This window comes from Lemur catta, chromosome 1 (assembly GCF_020740605.2).
Source record: "Lemur catta isolate mLemCat1 chromosome 1, mLemCat1.pri, whole genome shotgun sequence".
NCBI classification, from domain to species: Eukaryota; Metazoa; Chordata; class Mammalia; order Primates; family Lemuridae; genus Lemur; species Lemur catta.
In genome coordinates, this window is record NC_059128.1 from 18686680 (window position 1) to 18713240 (window position 26561).

The window sequence follows — 26561 nt, forward strand, 5'->3', positions numbered from 1 at the left end:
CTATATGTGTACATAAGTGTTGATCAATTAATACCAATTGGATGGTGAGTACATGTGGTGCTTGGTTTTCCATTCTTGGGATACTTCACTTAGTAGAATGGGCTCCAGCTCTATCCAGGATAATACAAGAGGTGCTAGATCACTACTGTACTTTGTGGCTGAGTAGAACTCCATGGTATACATATACCACATTTTATTAATTCACTCATGTATTGATGGGCACTTGGGTTGTTTCCACCTCTTTGCAATTATGAATTGTGCTGCTGTAAACATTCGAGTACACATGTCTTTTTTACAGAATGTCTTTTTTTCCTTTGGGTAGATGCCTAGTAACAGGATTGCTGGATAAAATGGTAGTTCTACTTATAGCACTTGGAGGTATCTCCGTATTACTTTCCAGAGAGGTTGTTCTAGTTTGCAGTCACACCAGCAGTGCATGAGTGTTCCCATCTCTCCACATCCATGTCAACATTTATTGTTTTGGTTCTTTTTGATAAAAGCCATTCTCACTGGAGTTAAGCAATATCTCATTGTGGTTTTGATTTGCATTTCCCTCGTGATTACAGATGTTGAGCATTTTTTCATGTTTGTTGGCCATTAGTCCGTCTTCTTTTGAAAAGTTTCTATTCATGTCCTTTGCCCACTTTTTAATGAGGTTGATTTTTTCTTGCTGATTTTCCTGAGTTCTATGTGGATTCTAGTTATCAGCCCTTTATCGGATGTGTAGCATAAGAATATTTTCTCCCATTCTGTAGGTTGTCTGTTTGCTCTCTTGCTAGTTTCCTTGGCTGTGCAGAAGCTTTTTAAATTGATCAGGTCCCATGTATTTATTTTTGTTGTAGCTGTGATTGCCTCTGGGGTCTTCTTCATAAAGTCTTTCCCTAAGCCAATGTCCATGAGAGTTTTTCCAACATTTTCTTCTAGGATTCTTATAGTTTCATGCCTTAGGTTTAAGTCTGTTACCAGAAAACTTAGTCCATTTTTTTTTCATTTCATCAGTAATAAATATTGAGCAGTTGCTATGTGCCACATATTGTAAGAGACACCTCTGATGCAATGGTAAGCTTAAGAAACACAGTCTTTACCCTCTTGACCCTCTTGGAGCTCATAGTCTAGTGAAGTAGATGAGCAAATATATAAGCAATTACTGTATATTAATGGGAGAGCAAATAGATGAATATGGAAAATAATTTTTATGAAGTTCTAAAGAAATTCAACACAACTGATCTCTATTCAACTTGCTGTAAGATTCAAGTTTAAAATTTATAAAATAATTACAGTATCAGAGAAAGGGAGGATGCTTAATATGATTTACTTTTTATCTAAAACTTCGGAAATGCTAAGGCTACAACAATATATGATTGTTCGAATGTGTGTATGTTTGTATGCACTAAGCACCCATTAGAAAGCATGTGATCAGCTGATATTCATTAACTTGGTATTTCTATTGTCAATAAGAAAAACAGGATATAAAGCAATATGTACAATATACATCTGTTCAGTTTTCTTCTATATAAGGCCTTCATTTCACAATGAAGCACACATATACAGATGTACAATGGGAAAAAGCGAGCAAACCAGAAGATGTTATGTATAAATTTTCCTTTATGTGATGAGATTATGAACATTTCATAAAAAAACTGAACTTTTCAATGCATTCAAAGATCTATTATTTTAGAAATTAGGAAGAATGCATATAGTACATATATTATCAATATATATCAATATTTCTAACACTATAAAATATATTATTTTTATACATGCATTTATGCATTTTTGCTATATTGCAAATATACCAAAAACATATGTGAAGTCAACAATATTGTTTCATTTTCAAGAACATTATTTTATCTTGGATCTGTGAAATTTTTAGTAATTATATTTACAGGTTTTTAAAGGGCTTTTCTACATTCCCTGATTCAGAAAACTTCTACTGTACAACTAAGATGGTGACAGAGCTGTAGCACTTCAGGTGACTCGAGGCACATCGTTGTTTCATCCTAGAGAAGTCTGCAATGCATTATCTTCCCTATGGTTTTTTTCACATTATATTAAGGAGAGTTTTGGGGAGTTAGGGAAAACTGCTGAAGCATCAAATATTTTCCCTGAGTCACAGAAAAGGGAAAGAAATTCAAGAAATTCTACCAATAGGTGACAGGAAAGGGCAGCCCTGAAGCAATGTCAAATTGTCCAGTTACTGGAGTTTATGAAGGGACATGTGAGGAGTTTTTATTTTATTTTATTTTATTTTATTTTTAGGAGAATTACCTTAGTTTCCTGGCCCTTTCTGGCCTATACTGATTATCCTTGGATGCATTCTATCCAAAGGGTGTTTGATTGTATAGTACTTGCTTTTCCTTTAGAATCCCCATCATACTCCAATTTCAAGTGTAAATGAAACAAGTCAGTTAATTTTTTGGGGGGGCTACATTTTGTGAAGTCTGTTGAGCTCTAATTTTGGGAGAGTCTCTGGAACTGAAGCAATAACTGTAATAATCTGTCCCTTTCAACCTAGGCATAGATTACACAATTGTCCCCTACAGAAAATATCCTGAATTATACCAACTCCCCTTCTATTCCTTTATTTTCACCTGGAATTCCTAAAACTTTGGTAGTAATTATTCACCAAGAGCCTATAAATAGTGTCTTCAACCAAATATATTCCATATATAAATATACATATTTATTTAATTACATGCATTTACAAATATAAACATCTACTACAAATCTACTTTGACAAATACTAAAATCCTATACTTACTATTGTTTTATTCTTTCTTTGAATGGGGAGAAATGTTTTCTCACAAAAGTTCCCCATGAACACTTGCCAAATATAAGATAGTGCTATTCTCTAGATATATTGATAAAATTTTTAGTGAAAGTGTTAAAATACTTCTTTAAGTGTTCTAGAAATCACTGATGAGACCTTTAATAAATTGGCCATGTCAATAAAACTGAGAAATAAAACTTTAATAATGAAAAGTTTCCCATTCTAAACCACACAACCTGAAACAGAAGGATAAATTAGATTATCTCAGAATGATAACCACTTATCCAAAATATTCAACAATTTGGCAGCTTTTTTCAAAGGAGAAAGAACCAGCAGGCATGATGAAATTTGCCTTGATGGATAAGTACACATTTATCTAACCTGTAAATAACTTGAGTTTCCTTATTTTATGAGTTAAGACCATTTATTTCTAACCAGAATGCATGCATATACACACCCACACACACTGATTTAGGGAAAAGGAAAATGATTAAGTCAAATAAGTGAAAATCAAGGGGTTTAAGATGTTTTGGCTCAAAGCTCAAACTCACCAGGACATAGGTTTTTATAAACTCTGCCTTTCTCTGTGTTGGCTTCATTCTCAAGCTTCATTTGTGGTCTCCCTGTGCCATGTCTATTATTGCAGTATACATATTCCAATATGCTCATAGCAGCCCCAGACTCAAATCCTCTCATGTTCAATATTACCAGCGACAATTGTTCTTGCTTTCAAGTGTGGCACATGCCATTTCTAGTCATTCAGGTAGAATCAAGGAGTGGCCCTGCCATGACTTGGGACAGTCACTGGGGCCAGGAAAATACAATGCAGTGCCTTGGCCTAAGCCATGTGAAGATGAAGCTTCATTTAGACCATATGAATTAAGAATTTAGAAACTGACACTCTTGCTAGAAGTGTCAGTGGGTGTTGGAGATGCTAACCACAAATATTTCCCACAATTCTCTCATAGCCCCTCTCCTCACAAATAGATGTGTATCTAAAACAAAAACAAAACAAATAATGTTGTTTCCCATGAGCCTTCATTTTACCTGCTTAAGAATTCTTATTGACCCTGTCAAACCACTAGGTGATCATCACAACCATGCACTTATTCTCAATTAGGCAAGCCTTGAAACATTCTCAAAGGAAACAGCAACCTTACACTCCTGACTACACAAAACACAAAAAAATAAGCAAGCAATGTATGAACAGGAATGTTAACTTTTCTGTGTATGGAAAGAATCAGTAGCCCATGCCACAATTCTTGGACTTTGAGTTTAGAGTGAGTGAGGTGCTCTAGGTCAGGAAGCTCTCAGAGGTTTGACTATATTCTGCTGCTAATAAAGACTCCTTAATTAAATGACTCAATGGGATACGGAAAGAACCTCCTGACACACATTCCTTTTCTCTGGCCAGACAGAACGGTTGACTCTTTGAGAATTGGTGTCTAAGGAGATACAGAAGACTATGATGAGACCTAAGGGATATTGCCCGCTCTGCCGCTAACTGGCTGCATGGCCTTGCAACAAACTCTTCATATTTCAAACACAGTTTCTTTAGTTATAGATTAATAAGAAAATACAGGGTTTCTAACCATGTATCAGCCTCATTTATTTATGCCTTTTAAAAATATCTGGTATTCCTATATTTGTCTGAAGTGAAAGGTGTAGCTTCAACAGTTCTCTAGACAGTCAAGTTGGCAGTGAATCGGATCTTAAAAATCATAGGCACCATTATGAACCAGAAAAAATCATATCATGTGGGTAAGGAAACACGGTTGAAAACAGAAGTGACTGGCATGAGTCTTACGTTTGCGCTAAATTGTACTTGTAATTTCTCATCTACCTCCATTAAACTGGTTGCTTGAATGACCCTAAGAATATATGAGTGTTTTATTCACCTGTATGATAACCATCATTGCTATTCCTTTCAGGAAGAATGAAGAGCTGATTCATGGAAAAGAGGAGAATAAACCTCAATTAACCCTAGAGATAAACTTAGCACTTTAAGACATAACGTTTTTGTCTGTCAAACAGAAGAAGCTTTTAAGTAAAGATCCACTGTGTACAGTGAAAACATCTAGGATCTACAATTAAAAGATCTCAGCTCTAGTATCTGCTGTCTGGGTGAGAATGGGCAATGTATAGATCTCGCTGAGATAGAATTAATTTGTACCAACATGAGAATGATAATGTGTTCATTATAGGGCTGTGAAAATTGAACAGATCAAGTTTTTACCAGATATTTGTAGAAAAGTAATGTATATCAGCTTTTGGAATCTGGAAATAAGAATGAAGTCTTTATGTCAAATACCACAAGCTTTCATAGCTACATGAGGAGGAAACCTTACCAAAGTCTTATGAGAAGCCCAGGCTTCTCTTACACATGTTCATGACCAAATGCATTAGCTCATGTCCTTTCTCCTGCTGACACAGTACATTGCTGCTCTCCATGGAAATACTATTTGTATTCCTATCTATAGGGTCAATTTCTAGTGCCATGAAAACTGCAATACCAACACTACTAAATGCTAAGGGTTATTTTCCATGTTCACAGTGTTGTTTAATCTCATACATAAACAAACAGAAACACCCTTTTCTGCAAACAATGTGTTCTATTGTTCACCTCTGTCTCAAAGCAATATTGCTTATTCTCTGAGTCTTAAATGGATTCTAGAGAATAAAGATCCCTAAAATTTCTTCCAGAAGCTTCTTTCTTTCTCTATTTTCTACAGTGGGCTAAAAATCCATATTCATACTGTCCTCCACATTAGTATGTCTCCTCTGCCATTTCTCTCCATGCAGCCAAATAGCATTTCCACTTCATAGGCCATAGGCAAACCCCTCATGTAGATCAGTACCTTGACTGCCAAAAACCCAGTAGAATCCACCTAGGCTCTTTCAACATTCCCTGCTATACTGATAACCTCTACAATGCAACAAAAATATATGGTATCATTTAAATTGAGATAATGTGAACTATCACTCCATGCCCCATAAATATCTACAATTATTACATCAACTAAAAATAAAAGGAAAAAAAATGAACTAAATTGAGATGATAGATATGTTAATTTGCTTCACTATCACAACTGTTTTATCATATTTATATATATCCCATAAGATCATGATGAAAATGTATTTTAAAAATCTAAACAAAAAAGAAATCAAGATACTATGTCATTTGGACCCAGCTTACATATTTTTTCACTTTGATAATAAAATGATAATTCCTGGTTATAGAACATTATATAGAAATTGATGTCATTTGTAATTTTAGTTAGGGAATCTGTTTTAACATTTTGGAACATTGGCTACAAAAACTGTGCTATTGACCAAAAACTATTTTTGTGCAGTATGGTTTTCTTAGAAGCCGATTAGTATGCTTCTAAGTCTCAGAAGTGGAGAGCTTCAGAGATGAGTTCATAATGATTTAAGATTTATAAATAGATGGATTTCTAAGAGGGAGGATAAAAGAAGAAAGAGGCAGAAATTTGCTTACATACAATCTGGAAGTGAGAATGAGCATGGAAATCCATGTAATCTATCAAAGAGTTTTTGATTACACCTTGGGCAGGCAGGTTTGCATTGATCATATTTGGCAGCCAGGTTTAATTTTGCTATTTGACTAGGATCAGTTAAACATATACTTCTCCAGCTATAGTTGTCAATTACTCACTGAGGAAGAGCTAAATTTATTACATTCAGGAGTTAGTTTTCAAAATGAGAAGCTTCCTTCCACAAGTGGGTATAATCATTGGATAGTTTAAATGTTCTTAAATTATGGTTAGTGTAGAAAAGAGGTTAAATCAAATAACCTCTGATTGTAAAATATTGTGTAACTCAGTGAAGGAAATTTGTTTAGAAATAATAATTAGATATTCAGGAACCAAGAAAACCTCTAATTATGAGAAAATAAATAGCAAGTCCTGTAGCAGAATAACTTATTAGCTGAAGCAAGGGTTTTGAAGAACCTGAAAAGAAGCTTCTTTCTTTCCCAAATTAGATGTGAACTAACAGAATAAGGACTTCTAAAATAATATATCCACTCTGCTTGCTGTAAATATAGCCTAGGAACAGCCAGCAGAAGAGGGCTGACAAAAAGGTGAATATATCAGAGAAAGACTTCCTATGAACTTAGCATCGGGAAAACCCTTCCTTCTGGAGAGCACTAGCAAACAGGCTGCTTTTTAGAAGTCTGCTTAATCAAATTATTCATTCCCCAATATAAAAATAATACACTAACCTTCTGGAATTTTTGGAAAATATTCTCAAGTATACGAAGTATAAGGAAGACAACAGCAGCCATGAAAATCTCCCTACCCAGAGACAGCTATGTTAATAATTGAAATTTATTTATATCCATGATTTTTGCACTCATGCATTTGACATTATAACAAAATTTAATTCACTATACTGCTTTATTACTCAGAATTATGCCTTATGCATTTTATTATCATGAAAAAATTGAGTATACATAATTTTAAAGGATAAAATTATTTGTTCATATCCTTTGCCAAAATTTACCATTCTGTTGATAATCGCACATTTAGTTTGCAGTTAATATTTGCTGTTAGAAATAGGGCTGATATATATGTTTCCTTTTAAGAGATTTTTTTCTGAAAATATTTTTGAATTTGTAGTAGAAAATTATAGCAATGAAGGAAAGAAACTCAATTTTGTTGAGCTTGTACTATATGCCAAGAATTATTCTAGATTCTTTATGACAGTTATAGGGCTCCCAACTTATACCCAATTTGTGGGTGAATTTCTGTCACTGAAATTCAGAAGTATGTGCCTATTAGTCTTCTGGCAGTCAAGACTTACCTGTTAGCCAATTTGCAAGAAGGCCCAAGGAAGTTATGAGAACTCACTCTTAGGAACCACTGCAGAACAAAAATGATTTTGAATAAAGCTTGGTGTTTATTGGTCAAATTTGTATCTTGGCCCAGTCCCTAGTCTATGGAAAGGGGAAAAGATTAAATGCAAGCAAAGTACTACTTATCTAAAATTATGAAAGTAGATGGAAAACAGTTCTAACAGTTTGAAAATAAAATACAAGAGAAAAAATTCCTAGCTTCTGAGCAAACTCCCAGAATTGGCTCTTAATGATTTTCAGTGCAGAAGTGTCAAGCAAGAGGTAGTGGACCCTACTAGAAGCAGAATACCCACCAGAAGCCTCAGAGTTGCCCTGCTTGAACATGTTAGGTCTATCTCAAGGTTCCCTGGTCCTTGATTCCCAAGTGTCAAGAGTGAGTACTGGTACCAAGTTGAGCCGATGACAGTGATCACAAATACAAAGCAATCTCACACAAACAGTTTACTACAGAAAAGAAAGAGCCGTGGTGTTGTGCTGTAGGTAAGAGAGATGGATTTATAGCCACTGGAGTGAAGTTCTGCCTATCTGAGGCTGCTGCTGTGCAGAGACCCTGGGCAAAGCCACCATCACCATGTCTGACCAGGAGGCAAAACCTTCAACTGAGGACTTGGGGGATAAGAAGGAAGGAGAATACATTAAACTCAAAGTCATGGGACAGGACAGCAGTGAGATTCACTTCAAAGTGAAAATGACAAAACACCTCAAGAAACTCAAAGATAGGAAGCTATAATGAGTTCACTCAGGTTTCTCTTTGAAAGTCAGAGAATTGCTGATAATCATACTCCAAAAGACTGGGAATGGAGGAAGAAGATGTGATTGAAGTTTATCAGGAAAAAACGGCGGCTCACTCAATAATTTAGATATTCTTTTAATTTGTTTTCTTTTCCCTCAATCCTTTTTAATTTTTAAAAATAGTTCTTTTGTAATGTGGTATTCAAAATGGAATTGAAAACTGGCACCCCATCTCTTTAAAACATCTGGTAATTTGAATTCTAGTGCTGATTATTCATTATCGTTTGTTTTCATTGTGCTGAGTTTTGGTGATCAGGCCTCAGTTCCCTTCACATTGCCCACTCCTTTTTTAAAAATTACATTTGTATACAGAGAGGTCACTGTTTCCAGGACTGTGCATTTTCAGGCTTGTGGTGATAAGATCTACCAATGCAGGTGTTCATAATGACTTTCACTTGGCCCTGAAGTTCTAGCATATGATTGCATCACTCCTGGACTGTGGCTTTCAGTAGGAGTTGGAAGTTTTTCAGAGAACTGAACTGTGGAAACATGACCTTTCCTTAATTTGAAGATACTTTTCAAATTTGAAGGTCTGGACCAAAAGAGGAAGAATATCAAGTTGGAGTCAAGATGGCAGATAAGGTGAGAGTAATGACTAACTCCAAAGATGGCTTCACTGAAGAGAAGGCATTTTAAGATCTTTAAAAAGTCTTGTCAGAAGATCCCAGAAAAGTTATTTTCATTAGCAACTAATAAAGTTATTCATGCAGAAATATATATAACATAACACTGCTCTTTTTGATTTTATTTGTACTTTTTGGCCTGGGATATGGGTCTTAAATGGATATTGTCTGTACCAGCTTTATTAAAATAAGCAATATTTGTAAAGAAGAAAAAAAGAAAAGAAAAGAAAAAAACTATACAAAGTGCCACAGTTCCTTCCCCCCACATCCCCACCCTTGCCCCATAGGCAGTCTCCTTGTCACCATGCCCTGTGGCAGGTGTGAGGAGGTCCCTACCTCAATTCCCAATCCCCACTCCCTTGGCCTCTCTCTAAAAGGCAACTTTTCCACTCAATTGCCAGAGAGTAAGAGGGACTCTAAGGACAGGAAGGCTCAGAATTAGGAAATGTAGGTAAGAAGGGAAAGAAAGGAAAGGGATGCCTGCCCTAGGTCAGAAATAACAACCTTTTACTTTGGATGCCAATGCCTCTTATCCTTAGACTTCAAGCAGTAAAGCCCATGTCCAACCCACATGACCTCCTATTCCAGTGTGGCAAGCATGACTGTGAGCATCCTTCAGTTCCCAAGAGTGCTCTACCACCTCTTCAGCTTTTTAAAATGCATCATCTTCTACAGTGAATAGGCAGCCCATTGACCCAGTATGAAGGGATGTTGAGGTCCCTTTCTAGGTTAAACTAAAATTTCTACTTAATAAAACTAGAAAATAGAATGGAAATCTCATTTCCTATAATTCTTCCTGCTGGGTCAGGGATCCCTGCTTCTTTTATCTTTAGTTTTAAATGAGTTTTCAATGTTCACACTCCTGGAAGAACTGGCTATTCCCAGTAACCTTAAGTTTGTGATAACAGACAGTGACATAGTAACTGCAGCTTTAAAGCAGGCAGAGAATAGAGAGACAGAGATTCCATTTTAACTCTGTAGTGGCAGATTGACCATTTGAGTTCTGAACTTTTGATATATTTTGCCCATCAGACGTTTCCCTTTTAATTATATCCAGCTTGACTATATACCAAATATCTTCATAAATTCTCTTTCACAAACCCTATCACAATTTACACAGACCATCTGTGACTTTGTTTTTGTCTCAAATTTTCCTTCTCTTAAACTTCCGGTTATGTTAGGACAAGAATTGCCCCTACACAATCCTTTCTTATCCAATATTATTCTCCTTTTTATTTAACCTTTCTTACAAAAAATACATTTGCATACTCATCATAGCCTTTCTAAATCTCTTTTTCCACCTTATTAGTTACCTACTATCTTCCCTTTTTCCTCCAGATCCATACTTTGAATCAACTTCAAAACAACTTCTGAATTAGACAAGATTATCATGTACATTTTTTAATAAGAACACACTTTATGCCTCTTCCACAACGCATCCTATTTCTTGGTACAGCACATATGTGGAATCAGATGCATTGACCTGAATTTCTACTTTTAGTAACTTTAAATTTTAGCAAAAACCTAAGAAACAAGAAATTTTGAATTGTCTGTTATAAACATCTATGTTAGTTATATTTCTCTTTCATAGTTTTCTTAGATCTTAGTTATTATTTTAAGTTATTTTCTGTTAACCAGTTTTTTAGCTTGTGAAAATTATATATTCACCTCAGTAAGGCCCTTAAATTTAAGTCATGGACACTTTTACTGACAACCCAGAACATTTATCTGTTTTCACCAAACCAACAATAGCAAAAATTAGTCCTACTTATCAACAATCACACACACACAGACCTAATATATATTTTTTTACTTCCAAATTCCAGCCATAAGACAATACCACAATTTTACCAGTCTGCAAACGGCGGCTGAAATCCTGTGCCAGAAAGCTGGCAGAACCCCCCTCTCCGGAATGGGGGACTGAGGAGCCTCCGGGGTAGAGTGCAGGGCCTTCTGGGGGGTGCTAAAAGGGGATCATTTAGGATGTCTGGCAGTTTCTTGGTGCCTTGAGGTTACATAGGCTAGGCATGTCCTGCTCCCATCCCTCAAGTCAGGATCCTAATAAAAGGCCATGAAAGCTTTAATATATGGAACCTCCTCCCATTTCTGAACAGTATTTCTATTAGGCATGGAGGCTTCCCTAAACCTGGCAAAGAACTAATAAGTACAAGGTAGAAAACTCCCCTTTTCCTCTAATAAAGTCAACAAGGCAATAGTTGCCAAATTTTGCAAAGTCAAGGTTGGTGTATCTGATAAAGCACAAAGGCTAGAGGAGAAAAAATAGAACACAGCAAAACACATGTTGCAATATACAGAGTACAGTTTTTGCCAGTAGGAAGGTAGGGCAACTGGGAAGCACCAGAAAACGAGTGAGCAAAGAGAAACTGTGTAATACACAGGGGCTTGTAATTTACCACTCCAACAGTGGAGATAACGGAAGAGAAACAGAGGTTCAGAAAACTCAGGGAAGCCAAATGCCATAAAGACAGTGCAACAAAACAACCTCCAACAGACACACATCATTTTACCTTACCAGAGTTTTCAGGATATTTCCTTCCCGCGTTTCAGCACCAAACGTTAGGCCTATCTCGATGTTCCCTGGTTCTTGGTTCTCAGTGTCAAGAGAGTACTGGTAGCAAGTTGAGCCAAAGATGGAGTGGTCACAAATATGAAGTAATCTCACATGAACAGTTTATTACAGAAAATAAAGAAACTATACAAAGTGAAAATAAGTTCCAGAGAAAGGAACAGGTCAGTCTCCACAAGTAGAAAAAGACAGTGAAGATTCCCAGGTGGTTTCCTTTTATTGGCCTGTTCCGGGGGCCAGGCCTACAGCATGTGTGGGCTATTACCAAACAATTATCAGGTGTTCTGCATTTTCCTGCGGTCCCTTCCCCTGATTGGTCCTGGGTTCTCTCCTCCTAGGAACTACCCTCCTGGCCTACACCCACCACCTGCAGATTTGATCCCTACCTAACAAAGAGGGCAACATTGCTGTGCAATATTTTCTAGGAATGGCTGCCATTTGCAAAGCAAAAATGACAGCATGTGCAGCAAATGAGTGGTGACCAAGAAACGCAAGGGACACCTAGCAGATATAGCAGTATAGTGCATTTGAGTTCAACTGACACAGTGCAATTAGGAGCCAGATGTTTTCAGCACAAGGGAGAGATCACCTGAAAACTTACAGGAGTTCTGGGAGGAGCAGGGAGATAGGACTTTGCAAGAGGCTGGAGTTCTGCATTACCAGTGGGGAGAGGGCATAAAGAAAGATATGTTATGTATGAACTCATTTAAGCCTAGTGAATACAGTATCAGCTAAACTGAGAAAGTTTAAAAAAACTGTCTAAATTAACAAAAGGGGAGGATATATGAGAGTTCACAGGCAAAAAGAGCTGTCCTTTGAGAAAACTGCATTAAAATAGTTCCATTAGTTAAATAGCATTAATGTTATTAGAACAGGAGGAGCCACCCTGGGGTCTAATATATAGATAAATTCCTCTGGTGGACACTAAGATATATGGAGACATTCAGTGTCAAATAATAATTCCTGGGATGATACAACAATAAAGAAAGTTAGACACCTTCATTGATGGATTTTTATAGCTCCTCCAAGCTATCATAGCCCCTTTGGGTTGGCTTATTATTATCCATGGAGGTAGGAAATGACAGAATACACTCTCAAGGCAGTAGTCAGCCGCAATTGCTACCACACAAGTCTATTCTTAAAGGTATTCATTCAGGAAAATTTGCTCTAAATGTTTCCTTCCTTGCAGCCATGGAATTAACTGGAAGAAATAAGCTATATAGACTGATCAACATTTAGTTAATTTTCACTGTCCCAGTCCATGTCAGGTCAGCCATACCCTAGATATTCTCCAGTTAAAGGCTCAAAATATCTCTTTAATTTTTAAATAAAATATATTCTAATTCCATCTCGATTAATACCCCAAGGAGGCATAAGCTTGACCAGTAAGTGGTCTTCAACTTTGCAAGACTATGGATTCCCTAGTACATTTTTAGGTTGGCATTTAGATAATTTTCATAAGATTTATATTAATAAACCATATAATTTATCAATTGTACATGTATACATAATCAAACATACAGCTAACCTTTGAACAACATGGGTTTGAACTACACAGGTGTACTTGTATACAGATTTTCTTCCACTTCATCACCCCAGAGACAGCAAGACTAATCTCCCCTCTCTCTCTTTCTCCTCAGCCTACTGGATGTGAAGCTGATGAGGATGAAAACCTTTATGATCATCTGTTTCTATTCAATGAATAGTAATTATATTTTCTCTTCCTTATGATTTTTCTTAATAACATTTTATTTTCTCTAGCTTACTTAACTGTAAGAATACACTATATAATACATAAAACATACAAAATCTGCATTAATCAACTGTTTATGTTATTGGTAAGGCTCCACTCAACAGTGGGCTCTTAGCAGTTAAGTTTTGGCAGAGACAAAGGTTATACATAGATTTTTGGCTGCATGAGGGCCAGTGCCCCTAACCTTCATGTTATTCGAGGGTCAACTGTATATCTTCATCAAAATTTGGCAGGGCTTATTTAGTTTATTCAATTTGTGAAGAATGTCTGCTACCATATAATCCCAACAGCATGTCACACCCATCATTGTTGAGCCATTCAGCCAGACCAGAGTTTCTATAGGAAATACAATCTGTGAGGCTGTGTTTTTTTTTCCAATTTAAATAAATGGGTTAATGCAATTCTACATGATAATCATCTCATATCTTAAATATACATCTAAGGAATAGATAGACAGAAGAGAGAAAACTAGGCATAATCTTGCCATAAGTATGGTCTTTGTATAAAACAATTTACTATTGCTTATGGAATCTCTCATTGCTTTGCTTTTAAGGACTCTCACTCAGGAGCACTGCATTCTTTAATAGCACTTTTTTGGCATTCAGTATTTTACACGTGAAGTCAATCCACTGTGAAGGCAAGATTTGGGATGTGTGAGAGGATGACTGCCTTTTGTAAAATGAGAAAAGAGGTGAGAAAGAAGCAGCAGCAGAGTGCCAATGACATTCTCTTGAAGACACATTTTAGGAAAGTGTACACATGGAAGCTGAGGGTCTGGGAAAGGCTTTTCTAAAAACCATCTGCTTAGAAATTCTCCATATTCTTTAGTGATGAGTGTGCCCTAGTTTGAAGACTACTGAGCTAAATTATGCATTGATCTTCATCTACTTTTTGTGGATCCCAGTAGTTTTGCATTGAATTTCATCATTGTATTTGGCAAAGTTGAAAAGGTGTTCTCATAACTCAGATACCTGATTTCCAACACTGTTCTTGACTGGCTTCACTTTTATGGATGCAAAAATACAAATCCTCTTTATCTTCAATCCTCTTTTTCTTCCAGTGTTTTCCAGACTTACTTAGTTAATATATTTTTATTAAATTTATGGATATTTTGATAAAAGTATTACTTAAAGTAGACATATAGATTATAATGTGATTTTCAATTATATGTCAGAATCATGTTCTTTATTCCAATAATTATAAACCTCTCTCTAGTTCGAAGCCTCTAGGAAATTAAAAAAAAAAATTTACTAATATCTGCACCCTCTCTCCAAAATTTTTTATTCAACTGGCATGATGTAAGAATCAGGCATAGGTAGTGTTTAAAAAATAATAATAATTAATGTGATTCTAATGCACAGTTAGTGTTCAGAAGTACTGCATTAGTCATGAGAAATCCTAGAAGAGAGACAGAAAAAGACAACACAAGCTGCATTGTTAGTAAGAGGTCTCTGGGTTACCATACGCCTCAAACTGTTGTATTTTGAAAAGAAAGATTATGTACTCATTTCAAAAATCACTTGGAAATTCATTATTGAGATAACTAAAAATTACTCCTTCAAGCTCCTAAGCTTATTTAAAAATCTATTCTAAATCAGATTTACTTAAGTTCCAAGGGAAGGCCTAAGAAGCAAAGAAATTTCACAGGAGTTTCAAGAATCTTTGATGTACTTTTTTTTTTTTGCTCTGTACTATTGAGTTTATTGGAAGCAAAATTTTCACATAACTAAAGGTGGATAAGAAGATAAGAAGTCAAGATCTTTCTCAATAACCACAGTTCTAGAAAGTATTGCAGCACCCTCATAACTGTTCCTCCTTAAACATTTTCTGGTAAAGAGCCTGGAGCATGCTACAACCTATACCCTTCTAGTAAATTGACTTTTACTCGAGTGACTTCTTCTAGATACAAATTAGCATGAATGAACCCATAATGCATACTCTTCAGTGGAAATGGTAATTATTCTCACTGGGCAAAGTTTAAAGATGCCAAAATTGAGGCACTTAAGAAAAAAAAAAATAACAGTCTACCTCCTTCAGAAAGGAAATAAGTTTTAAAGTAAAGGGCTTAAGGGATAATGAAGGTTAATTGCCAATTATACAGAAAAAAATTATGCAAAAGCAATATTAAAAACCACTTTCAAGAACTATTGTCCTTTCTTTTATTTATGTTATAGTACTATTGTGGGTGTATGTGTGTTTTAACATTGTTCCAAATTAGTTTTGTCTGTGTCACTAGTATTTAGACGTAGGGTGTCCCTCAAAACATAAAACAATAATAGTGACCATGACCCATGAGTTAGATCAATAGAAATATCTCAAGGAAAAGGAGGGCAAACTGAAAAGGGACTTAGCATTTCAGTGAACTCTCCTAAAGCTGATTATGACAACTGTGAAGTTAAAATATTCAGTCTTCCTGTCTATAAATGCTATTCTGACTATTATTAAATTAAAAATTTTAAATGGCTGTTTTGAATTTAGGAGACATTAAAACCAGTAGATTAGATTCTACTCACTTGCCCTATACTCCTGGTATAGGATATATTAGAAGTTCATATTATATATTAATATATGGCCCAATCAATCCTTTCCTATTTTAAATTTTCAACAAAGTTGCATTCAGTTGTGTTCCAATTGGGCACTCATTAAGAAATTGGCTAAATAAATATTTATTTCTGCAAACCTATCTATCAAAATCTATAAATGTCTAGTTCTCATACTCTAATAGTTCTGAATCAGTTAGACATCAGTCAACTACTGGAGCATCCTGGACCCTACACCCAGCCAAAGAGGTTGTGAGTTCAGACTGAAATGGGTCTTCAGACAGCAATAACAGTGTGAGGATGGGCTTGAAAGATTAGACTGATTTAGATAAGCCATAAAAATTTGACTAATTTTTATTTGGGAGAAAAAACAGGGTCCTGATAAGCTACTAAGGAAAACTAAGAAAAAAACTCAAAATGACCACATTTTCCAGTATTTCAAAGTCCAAAATCTTAGCAAAATTAGTGGTTTCAATGACAAATTACCATAAGGTCTGCATTCATTCATTCTTTCATTCATTCAATTATTATTTTTTTTCTTTTGCTCAACAAATATTGATTGGGTTCTGTACCAGGTGATGAGAATGCAGAGAAACACTGGATGTGATTCCTAGATTTTGCTAGTTCACAGGGTACTAACTGACTGTGGAAGGCAGAATTTTAAGATTCCTAAGACTGTGCACCCAGTATAACCCCCCCGCCCTTGATGTAGGCTGGGTCTGGGAATATATTGGGATATCACTCCTATGACTATGTTACGTTAATTGGTAAAAATAGATCTTGCAGATCTAAGATCTTTAATCAGTTGGCTTTAAGTTAATCAAAAGGGAGATAATCATGGGTGGGCTCAACCTAATGACCAGAGCCCTTCAAGGACACAAGAAGCAGCAGCAAACACTTCTCTGCTGGCCTTGAAGGAGTAAGATACCATACTGTGAGAGGAGAGGATTGTGAGACAGGGACCTGAGGGTGACCTCAAAAACCTGAGAAGAGTCCTTGGCCAAGAGCTAGCAAGAAAATGGCACCTCAGCCATGCAATGACATGGATATAAATTCTGCCAAAAAACTGATAAGGTGGAAGAGGACATTAAACCTTAGATGAGATTGTAGCCACCTTGATTTCAATGTGGTGAGATGCCAAATAGAAGACTCAGCTAACCTGTAACTGGACTCCTGACACAGAAGCCGTGGACTAATAAATCTGTGTAGGTTTAATCCCATAAATTTGTGATAATTTGCAACAAAGGGCCAGGCATGATGGCTCATGCCTATAATCCTAGAATTTGAGGAGGCCAAGGTGGGAGGATCACTTGAGGCCAAGAGTTTGAGACTAGCCTGGTCAACATAGGGAGACTTTGTCTCTACAAAAAATAACAAAAATTTTCTGGGCCTGATGGCATGTGCCTATAATCCAAGCTATTCTGGAGGCTGAGCTGGGAGGATCACTTAAACCTGGGAATTCAGAGTTGCAGTGACTATGATTGTGCCATTGCACACCAGTCTGGGTGACAGAGTGAGATCTTGTCTCAACAACAAAAAAAATGTGACAAAGCAATATATAGCTAATACACAAACAAATAAACAAACATATGTAATACAGTATTATAAGTACTGTGAGAGAGGCCTGTGGCAAATAAGATGGGTACAAAGGGAATATTATGAAATCTTCTTGATAGGTTGAAGTAAATTTATGAAGTGACCATAGGTTGATACAAAAAATTTTGTTTTGTCTGAAACTTGTATTTCCTAAGTGTCAGTTGGTAACATGGTTACCAACACAAACATAAAAGAGCCATGATCCTAGCTCTTGAGCAGCTAAAATACTGACACTATGCAAAGTAGGACAGTGCACACAGTAGGTTTACTGCTCAGAGCAAAGGGAGGCTAGTAACATATATTCTGCAATAATCACTATCCTAAATGTTTATTAAGCATTAGCTTATTCCATCCTCAAAACAAAATAATGGCATAATTTCTATTATTATGCCCATTTCAAAGATTAGAAAACTGAGATATACATAGGTTAAATAAGTTACCCAAACTCATGCAGTCATGAATTGGCATAGTCTCACTTTCTCCTACGTAGTCTGACTGCAGAGTTTCTACTCATAGTAGCAGTGCTATGAAAAGTGCATAGAATGGCATAAAATAACTTGCCATTATTCTGGGAAGTAATTTTTGCTTTAGATTTCCTACTGTCAACTGGATGAAGAATATTGATCATTTCTGTCCCCTCTTGGTTAATGTCATTGATCTAACTGCCTTAAATTAGCCAGTGTTGAGGATAAATATGTGGGAATAAAAAAGGTAATTGTATCCTGGGTTTATGGTGAATGTACTATTAATAAGGGAGTTATTGAATGACAAAGAATTGTAGGGTGGAGCTGGGAGAATTAATAAAATTATTACATAATCAACCAAAGAAGTATGATCTCAGACAGATATCTTGGAAGTACTTTAAGTGGTTTACCTAGACATATTAAAAAGAAATTTAATTTAATGTTCTGGTGTCTTTTGCATGAAATAAACTAAATCTCTAAGTGATGAAATACAGAGTTTCAGATCTCTCATTGTAAAAGTTGCTTAAAATTTTAAAGGTTTTCTGCAATGGAGCAGAGCAATAAAGGGTAAATGCAATTGTCCCCCATCTTACTATGGGTTAAAAGACTTCATTGTATCTGAAATAAAGTATTATACAATGTAAGGTTTACTATTAGGTTCTGTGATCCTATTTTATGCATTCAATTTTATGATGTATTAATCTTGCATGATGGGGGTTTACATTCTAATAGGAAATAAGTTTCTTTCTTTTTTGCTTAGAGACAGAGTCTCACTCTGTCATCCAGGCTGGAGTGCAGTACCCCCATCATAGTTCACTGTAACCTCGAATTCCTGGGCTCAAGCAATCCTCCTGCCTTGGCCTCCCAAAATGCTGGAATTACAACTGTGAGCCACTGTGTCCAGCCTAGAATAAATTTATTAATGTTCCAAGACCAATTGGATTGTTTATGTATGCATATATATTTTTACTAAAAACCACTATTCAATGTTTTCAGTCAAAATGCCTTTTATTAATACAGAAAAAACAAAAATTCCACCACATGAAGAAAATATTTTTTTCACTTTGTTTTCCAAATCTATTCCCTTGTTATTATTAAAAAATTTTCTGATTCATACAGATTGAACTGAAACTCTTCACACTTGGTTTTAAAGAAATATATTATAATATTAGTAGTTCTCTTTCATGCAGTTAGAAATTGAAATGCTTCTGTTAGTCATTTCTACTTTGTTTCATTTTATGGAAGGAGAGAACAGAGCATTTCACTTCTATATGCGAGCTGAAACAGAGAAAATAATTGCCCTTTTCTGGTGCTATTAGCACACGGTTTTTTCAAAGTTCCAGCACTCTTTATAATCCTTCAGTTGTAATTATGTTCTCTGGGAAATGTTTTTTTATGATTTCCAATATTATAAAGAAGAGAATAACAAGACTGGCAAATATTGAAAGTGTGTTATTTACTCTGTCTTAAAGAAACAAAACTTGCCATGTTAAAAATATTTAGTTTCATTATTGGTGAATTACAGGACATATTTCTATAGAAGTAACAAATTCTCAGGTCTTTATACGCACATTTATGCAGAAAGTAACAATACTGTTCAAAATATTCTTTTAGGTTTTATCATCATATAATTTATTGATTTAGAAATACACAAATACACACACAAGAGGTTATTTCTATGAAAAATAATGTAAATATATTTTGTTTCTATATTATATGCTACCTCAAGATGGTTTCTGCAACATCAATCACAAAAATAGATATGTGAATTCATACGTTTCCTTTGATTGGCTCCTGTCCTCAAAGACTAAAGACTGTGGTTATATTTGTTGAAACATTAAAAATCCCAGTATTTCATAACATGATGATACATATATCCTTATGAAACATGACCATAACATGAGTTTATGTGGCAGAGTAAACAAACTGAATTATAATTGCTTGCTATAATTAAAATATGATCGCTACAAGAATCTAAATTAGGTGTTCATTTGACATTTAACATATATTTATTTCATATCTGCTAAATGTTGAGGACATAAACAAAAACCTAACATGAACCCTGTCATCAAAGAACATAGTCTGAGAAATGGCGTATAAAAACACAGAGAATATTATAAACAGCAGGCTTTAAAATAGAATGATAAATCCTATGATGTTTTAGATATCTAGTACAGTGAGATGGTATTAAATAAATGACACACATTGAGACTTTTAAATGAAAAAAGTACTATTATTATCAATGAATGGTAAAAAAATGCTTATGTTTCAAAATTGTGGAGGAAAGATGGTGAGTTTTAATTTATTTTAAACAGTAGCCCTATGTCTAAGAACACAGGTTATGGCAGAAGTATACTGTAATCAGTAGGTTAATTTTTTGGATGTTTTTGAGGATAATTTTTCTCTTAGAAATCATGAATATGGTGTTTTATTCAATACTACTTAAAACATATTGAAAACAATAAAGAGTTTTAGAAGACATGAATACAGTAATTCGACACTAGAACAATTTTATCAACACATAAATGCATATTTTTGTTTGATGAATGTCACAGCCAAAATATGTGTTTTAAAAAGTGAAGGGGGGAAACAAGGAAAAAAGCAAAGGGAATTCTTCATAATTGGACCTTCTTGTAGGTCCTGTTAGGAATAACAATGGATAATCTATACTACATAAAATATATATGGATTTTATAAAAAATACATCTCACATTTAGCAGTTTATGAAGAGAAAAGGATAACTGGGATGGATTAAAAAACACTATAATTCTGAACTTCTTACAGCACCTATGTGTGTGAATAATATTTTAAATGCATATTCCGTCTGTCTCAGTAGTATCTGTATAATATACACTATATACAGAATATAGAATTCATTCAGATTATACCACTTTGTCTTTAATTCATCTATACTTGAAGGTAACTCTTTCAAATAGCTTCAGTTTGGAAAAATATAATTTTAAAAATTTGAATATGCCTATTCACATATATAATTTGTCAATTCATTTCATTTTCATTGTCTTAAGGACACAGATTTCTTTCTTTTCTTATTCCCTTTTTCTTCGTTTTGGCATCTCTGCTAATTTTTCTCCTGGTACAGACTCTTTGTCCACTAAAAACACCACAAAGATTTTTCAATATCCAATGATTTTAAAAAGCCACAATTAAAAAAAATTACCTAAATTTAGTTAATGTACAATATACAGGTGTCTCAGAAAGAAAATACGGCATGTTACTAACCACAAAATAAATTAAATCTCAAAAAAGCTTTTGTTTTTGGCCAAGATGGAGTAAGAGGGAATATGTTTACCCTCCCACCTAAAACACACACCCCAAAAATCACACAATATTTAAGATGCTGGGCATCAGGCAATGAAGAACAGTTATTACCAAGTAATAGGAAACAAATAATGTGAGCCCTAAAATTGCTTCAGCTTACTACCTTGAGAGAGAGTTCCCAGGCTGTGGCACAGGCCCTGGGAACTCAGGCAGCGACCTCTAAAATCTGTGAGTTCAGGAGACAAGAGTTAAAAGTCCAGAGACGCTATAGTGGGTTGAATAATGTCAACCTAGAATTTATGTTCACCCAGAACTTCTAAATATAAACTTATTTCGAAATAGGGTCTTTGAATAGATAAGAAAGATAAGGATTGAGATGAGATTTTACTAGATTAGGGTGGATCTTAAATACAGTAAGAATCTCCTTACAAGAAACAGATAAAGACACAAAAAAACACAGGAAAGAAGATAATATAAAGACAGAGATAGAGACTGGAGTGACGCATCTACAAGCCAAGGATTGTTAGGTAAAAACCAGAAGCTGGGAAAGAGGCATAAAATGGAATCTCTCTCAGAGCCTTCGGAACGAACCAACCCTGCAGACACCTTGATTTTGGATTTTTCAGCTCCAGAACTGTGAAAGAATAAATGTTTGTTATTTTAAGCCATCAAGTTTATAGTAATTTTTTACAGTAGCCCTTGGAAACTAAGATAGAGACCAAGGCAGCTAGAGTTCACAGGACAAAGTACTGATGAAGGAAAAGTTGAATGAAATCCTGGAAATATGCAGATGATTCCACTTGAGTATTCAATAGAATACTGATTAGTACATGTGTGTGGGAAACAATCCATGTCCTGGATTCTGAAAGAATTAGAGGGAACTATATCCAGAGACACACAAGGCCAGGAATAGTACCTGTCCCCACCAACCAGAAGGGAAAACCTTATGATTGACAGGTCTTTGGATAGAGAACTCAGAAAGATTTTGCCCAGTAGAAGGAAATAGTCCTAAATTAAACACAGCTCTGATTCCAACTGTTTTTTAAAGCAAGACTGAAAGGATCAAAGTGATTTTAAATAACTATGACTCAAAAAAAAAAGATATTGTAGCAATACCAAAATATTCATCTCCCAAGAAGATAAATTCACAATGTCTGGCAGCTAATCAAAAATGATAAGGAATGCAAAAAAGAAGGAAAACTTGATTCATAATGAGAAAAATAAATCAATTTAGAGTGGATCAGAACTGAAACATGTGTTACAATTAGCAGCCAAAGAGTTAATACAGCTGTTATAATACACTTATTATAACATGAAAATAGAAACATGAACAAGATAATAAAAGTACAAATAAAAATTCTAGAGAAACTAGATGAATGCAACCTACAAAATCTGAAATAAAAATAAAATGTATGGGATTAATTAAACATTAGTCACTGCAAAAGTATCAGTGAGCTTGGAGACATAATAAAAGTAACAACCCAATCTGAAATGGAAAGAAAAAAAATTCAATAAAATTAAAAGAGCAGTGGGACAACTTTAAGTTATCTAATACAAATGTAATTATAGTCACAAAAGTAGCAGAGATGGAAGAAAACGACAGTAGAAATATTCAAAAAATAACCAAAAATTAGAAAAGGAAGAAAAAGAGAAGGACAGGAGAGATATGTAAGGGGAATCTATAAATAAAAGAGGCAAGACAAACATCCACAAACTGTAATTTAAGGTCTTTATTTGGATCCTAATGAAATAAAAAAAAATGACTGAATAATTTTTTGGTATTAAGAAATTTTTGTCTTAATGGTTTTGTGGTATTATTAAAAAAGAATATATTATACCTAGTGTTATATACTAAAATATTTTCAGATACCATGTAATGAATGATGTGTGGTGTTTCTTTCAGAATAATATTAGCAAAGAGAAGTGGGTGGGCTAGAAATGAAATAAGGTTGTCCATGAGTTGATAATATGTTAAGCTGGTGATGGATACAGGGGAGTTTGTATCAGGCTACTTTTATTTTGATTTTACATTGTTTGAAATAAATGTTGAAACAGAAAGAAGTCAATAGTGAGCTGTTGGACCTTTTGCAGGAAGGTGGTGGAGAGAAAGTAGCAAAGCAGGAATTAAGGTTATGCTCTTTGAAGCAAAATGCCTGAATACAAGGATACTTAACCTCTCTAAACCCAATTTTAATAATATTATAAAAAAGGAATTATTTTAGAGGCAACTTTGAGATAATTGTGGATTTAATGATACTTTTTAATAAGCATTTTAATTTTTAGAGTACAATAATTTTCCAAAAATTTTTAGCCATTATTTATAGAATGACCTAATAACCAAGATTAAAGAAGAGCTCTAGAAAAAGGAAAGTGATTATAGTGATTTTGTAATAATTATGAGAGGATTTGAACTATGGTGGCTCCATTGAGAATGGAATGTCTCTTCACTGATTGGGGGTTTACCAATAAATAAATAAATAAATAAATAAATAAATAAATAAATAAATAAATAAATAATGAAATGGATTTTAAACACAAATGAATAGGATTTGATGATAAATTATTAATCAGGAGAGAGTTGTAGAGGAGGTTAAAGATGATTCCAAGACTTAAGCAGGAAAAATGCATTATTAAGACACAACATATTGTAATATTTTTATCAGATTAATGTTAAGTTAAAATTGATTTAAACATCGATCACAGAGTCCTAACACAGTAAATAGACAATTACAGAGATTACCTTAATTTTGTTTTTAAAATTAGTAGATTAAATACCTAACCCTTGGCAAACACTGGATGAGTATAAAGCTCAATATATTTTGAATTTCTTCTTATGATTCAGTGCTTATATGTACTACTTCTTCAAATCCAATATTGAGAAAATACAGGCATACCTCATTTTGTTGCACTTCATGTTATAGTGCTTTGCACATACTATGTTTCCTACAAACTGAGAGTTTGTGACAACCCTGAGTTGAGCAAGTCTATTGGTGCCAGTTTTCCAAAAGCATGTTCTCACTTTGGGTCTCTTTGTCACATTTTGGTAATTTTCACATTTTAAACTTTTCCATCATTATTATATCTGTTATGATGATCTGTGATCAGTCATCTTTAATGTTACTATTGTAATTGCTTTGGGGCACCACACACTACACCTGAATAAGACTGTAAACTCAATCAATAAATGTTCTGTGCGCTCTGACTGCTCCACTGATAGGCATTTCTCCCATCTCTCTAATTCTCCTTGGGACTCTAGTTCCTGAGACACAACAATATTGAAATTAAGCCAATTAATAACCCTACAATGGCTCGAAGTGTTCAAGTGAAAGGAAAAGTTATGTATCTCTCACTATAAATCAAAACCTAGAAATGATAAAGCTTAGTAAGGCAATCATGCTAGAAGCTGAGTTAGGCCAAAAGCTATGTCTCTTGCATCAATCAACTAGCAAAGTTGTGAATGCAAAAGAAAAGCTCCCGAAGGAAATAACAAGTGCCACTTCAATGAACACATGAATGATAAGAAAGTGGAACAGCTTTACTGCTGATATGAAGAAAGTTTTAGTGGTCTGAATAGATCAAACCAGCCACAATATTCCCTTAATGCAAAGCCTAATTCAGAGCAAGGCTATAACTCTCTTCAATTCTTTGAAGGCTGAAAGAGGTGAAGAGGCTTCAGGAAAAACATTTGAACCTAGCAGAAATAGGTTTCTGAGGTTTAAGGAAGGAAGCTGTCTCCACAAAATAAAAGTGTAACGTCCTGATGTAGAAGCTGTAGCAAGTTATCCAGAAGATCTAGCTAAGACAAATGAACAGGTTACACTGAGCAACAGATTTTCAGTGTAGACAAAACAGCCTTCTACTGGAAAAAGATGCCATCTAGGACTTTCATAGGTAGAGAGGAGAAGTCAATGACTGGCTTCAAAGATTTCAAGGATAGTCTGACTTTCTCCTTAGGGGCTAATGCAGCTGGTGACTAAGTTGAAGCCTATGCTTATTTACCATTCCAAAAATACTAGTGCACTAAAGAATTATGCTAAATCTACTCTGCCAGTGCTTTATAAATAACAAAGTCTGGATGATAGCACATCTGTTTAAAGGATAGTTTACTGAATATTCTAAGCTTATCGTTCAGACCTACTGCTCAGGGAACAAAAAAAAAAAAAGATTTCCTTCAAACTATTGTTGCTCATTGAAAATGCCCCTGGTCACACAATAGAGCTGATGGAGATGGAAAAGAATACTAATTTGTTCTCATGTCTGTTAAGACAATACCCACTTGGCAACCTATGGCTCAAGGAGTAGTTTTGACTTTCAAATCATTAATTAAGAAATAACATTTTATAAGGCTATAGCTGCCATAGGTAGTGATTCCTCTGATGAATGTAGGCAAAGTAAACTGAAATCCACCGTAAAGAATTTACCATTCTAAATGCCATTTAGAATATTTACGATTCATGAGAGGAGGTAAAAATATCAACATTAACAAGAGTTTGGAAGAAGATTCAACCCTCACAAATGACTTTGAGGGGTCCTACTTCAGTGGGGAAAGTAAATGAAGACGTAGAAATAGCAAAAGAAGTAGAATTAGAAGTAGAGTTTGAAGATGTGACTGAATGCTGAAATCTCATGATAAAACTTGAATGAATGAGGAATTGCTTCTAATGGATGAGCAAAGAAAGTGGTTTCTTGAGATGAATTCTACTCCTGGTGAAGATACCATGCTGTGAAAACTGATGAAATGAAAACAAAGGATTTGGAATATTGCATAAACCTAGATGATAAAGCAGTAGCAGGGTTTGTAAACATTGATCCCAATTTTGAAAAAATTTCTGTGGATAAAATGCTATCAAATAGTATTGCATTCTACAGAGAAATTTTTCATAAAAGAAAAAGTCAGTTGTTGTTCTGTGTCTTATTTTAAGAAATTGCCACAGACACCTCAACCTTCAACAACCATTTCCCTGATCATTCAGCACCAATCAACATCAAGACCCTCCACAAACAAAAAAGCCACAACTCCCTGAAGGCTCAGATGATGGTTAGCATTTTTTTAGTAATAAAGTATTTTTTAAATTGAGGCATATACATTTTTTCAGATATAATTATATCGCATACTTGATAGTATCATGTAAACATAACATTTATATGCATTGGGAAGCCAAAAAAATAATTATATGATTTGTCTTATTGTGATATTTGCTTTATTGCAGTGATCTGGAACTGAACCTGCAGTATTGCCAAGATGTGCCTGTGATAATATTTTTTAAAATGCTTGTGTATT

The 26561-nt window shown here is 34.8% G+C and overlaps 1 pseudogene; it reads left to right on the plus strand.

Annotated features, from left to right (window-relative positions):
• The first annotated feature begins 8217 nt into the window (after positions 1 to 8217).
• Positions 8218 to 8506, plus strand: LOC123640184 (annotated as a pseudogene).
• The last annotated feature ends 18055 nt before the right edge of the window (positions 8507 to 26561 follow it).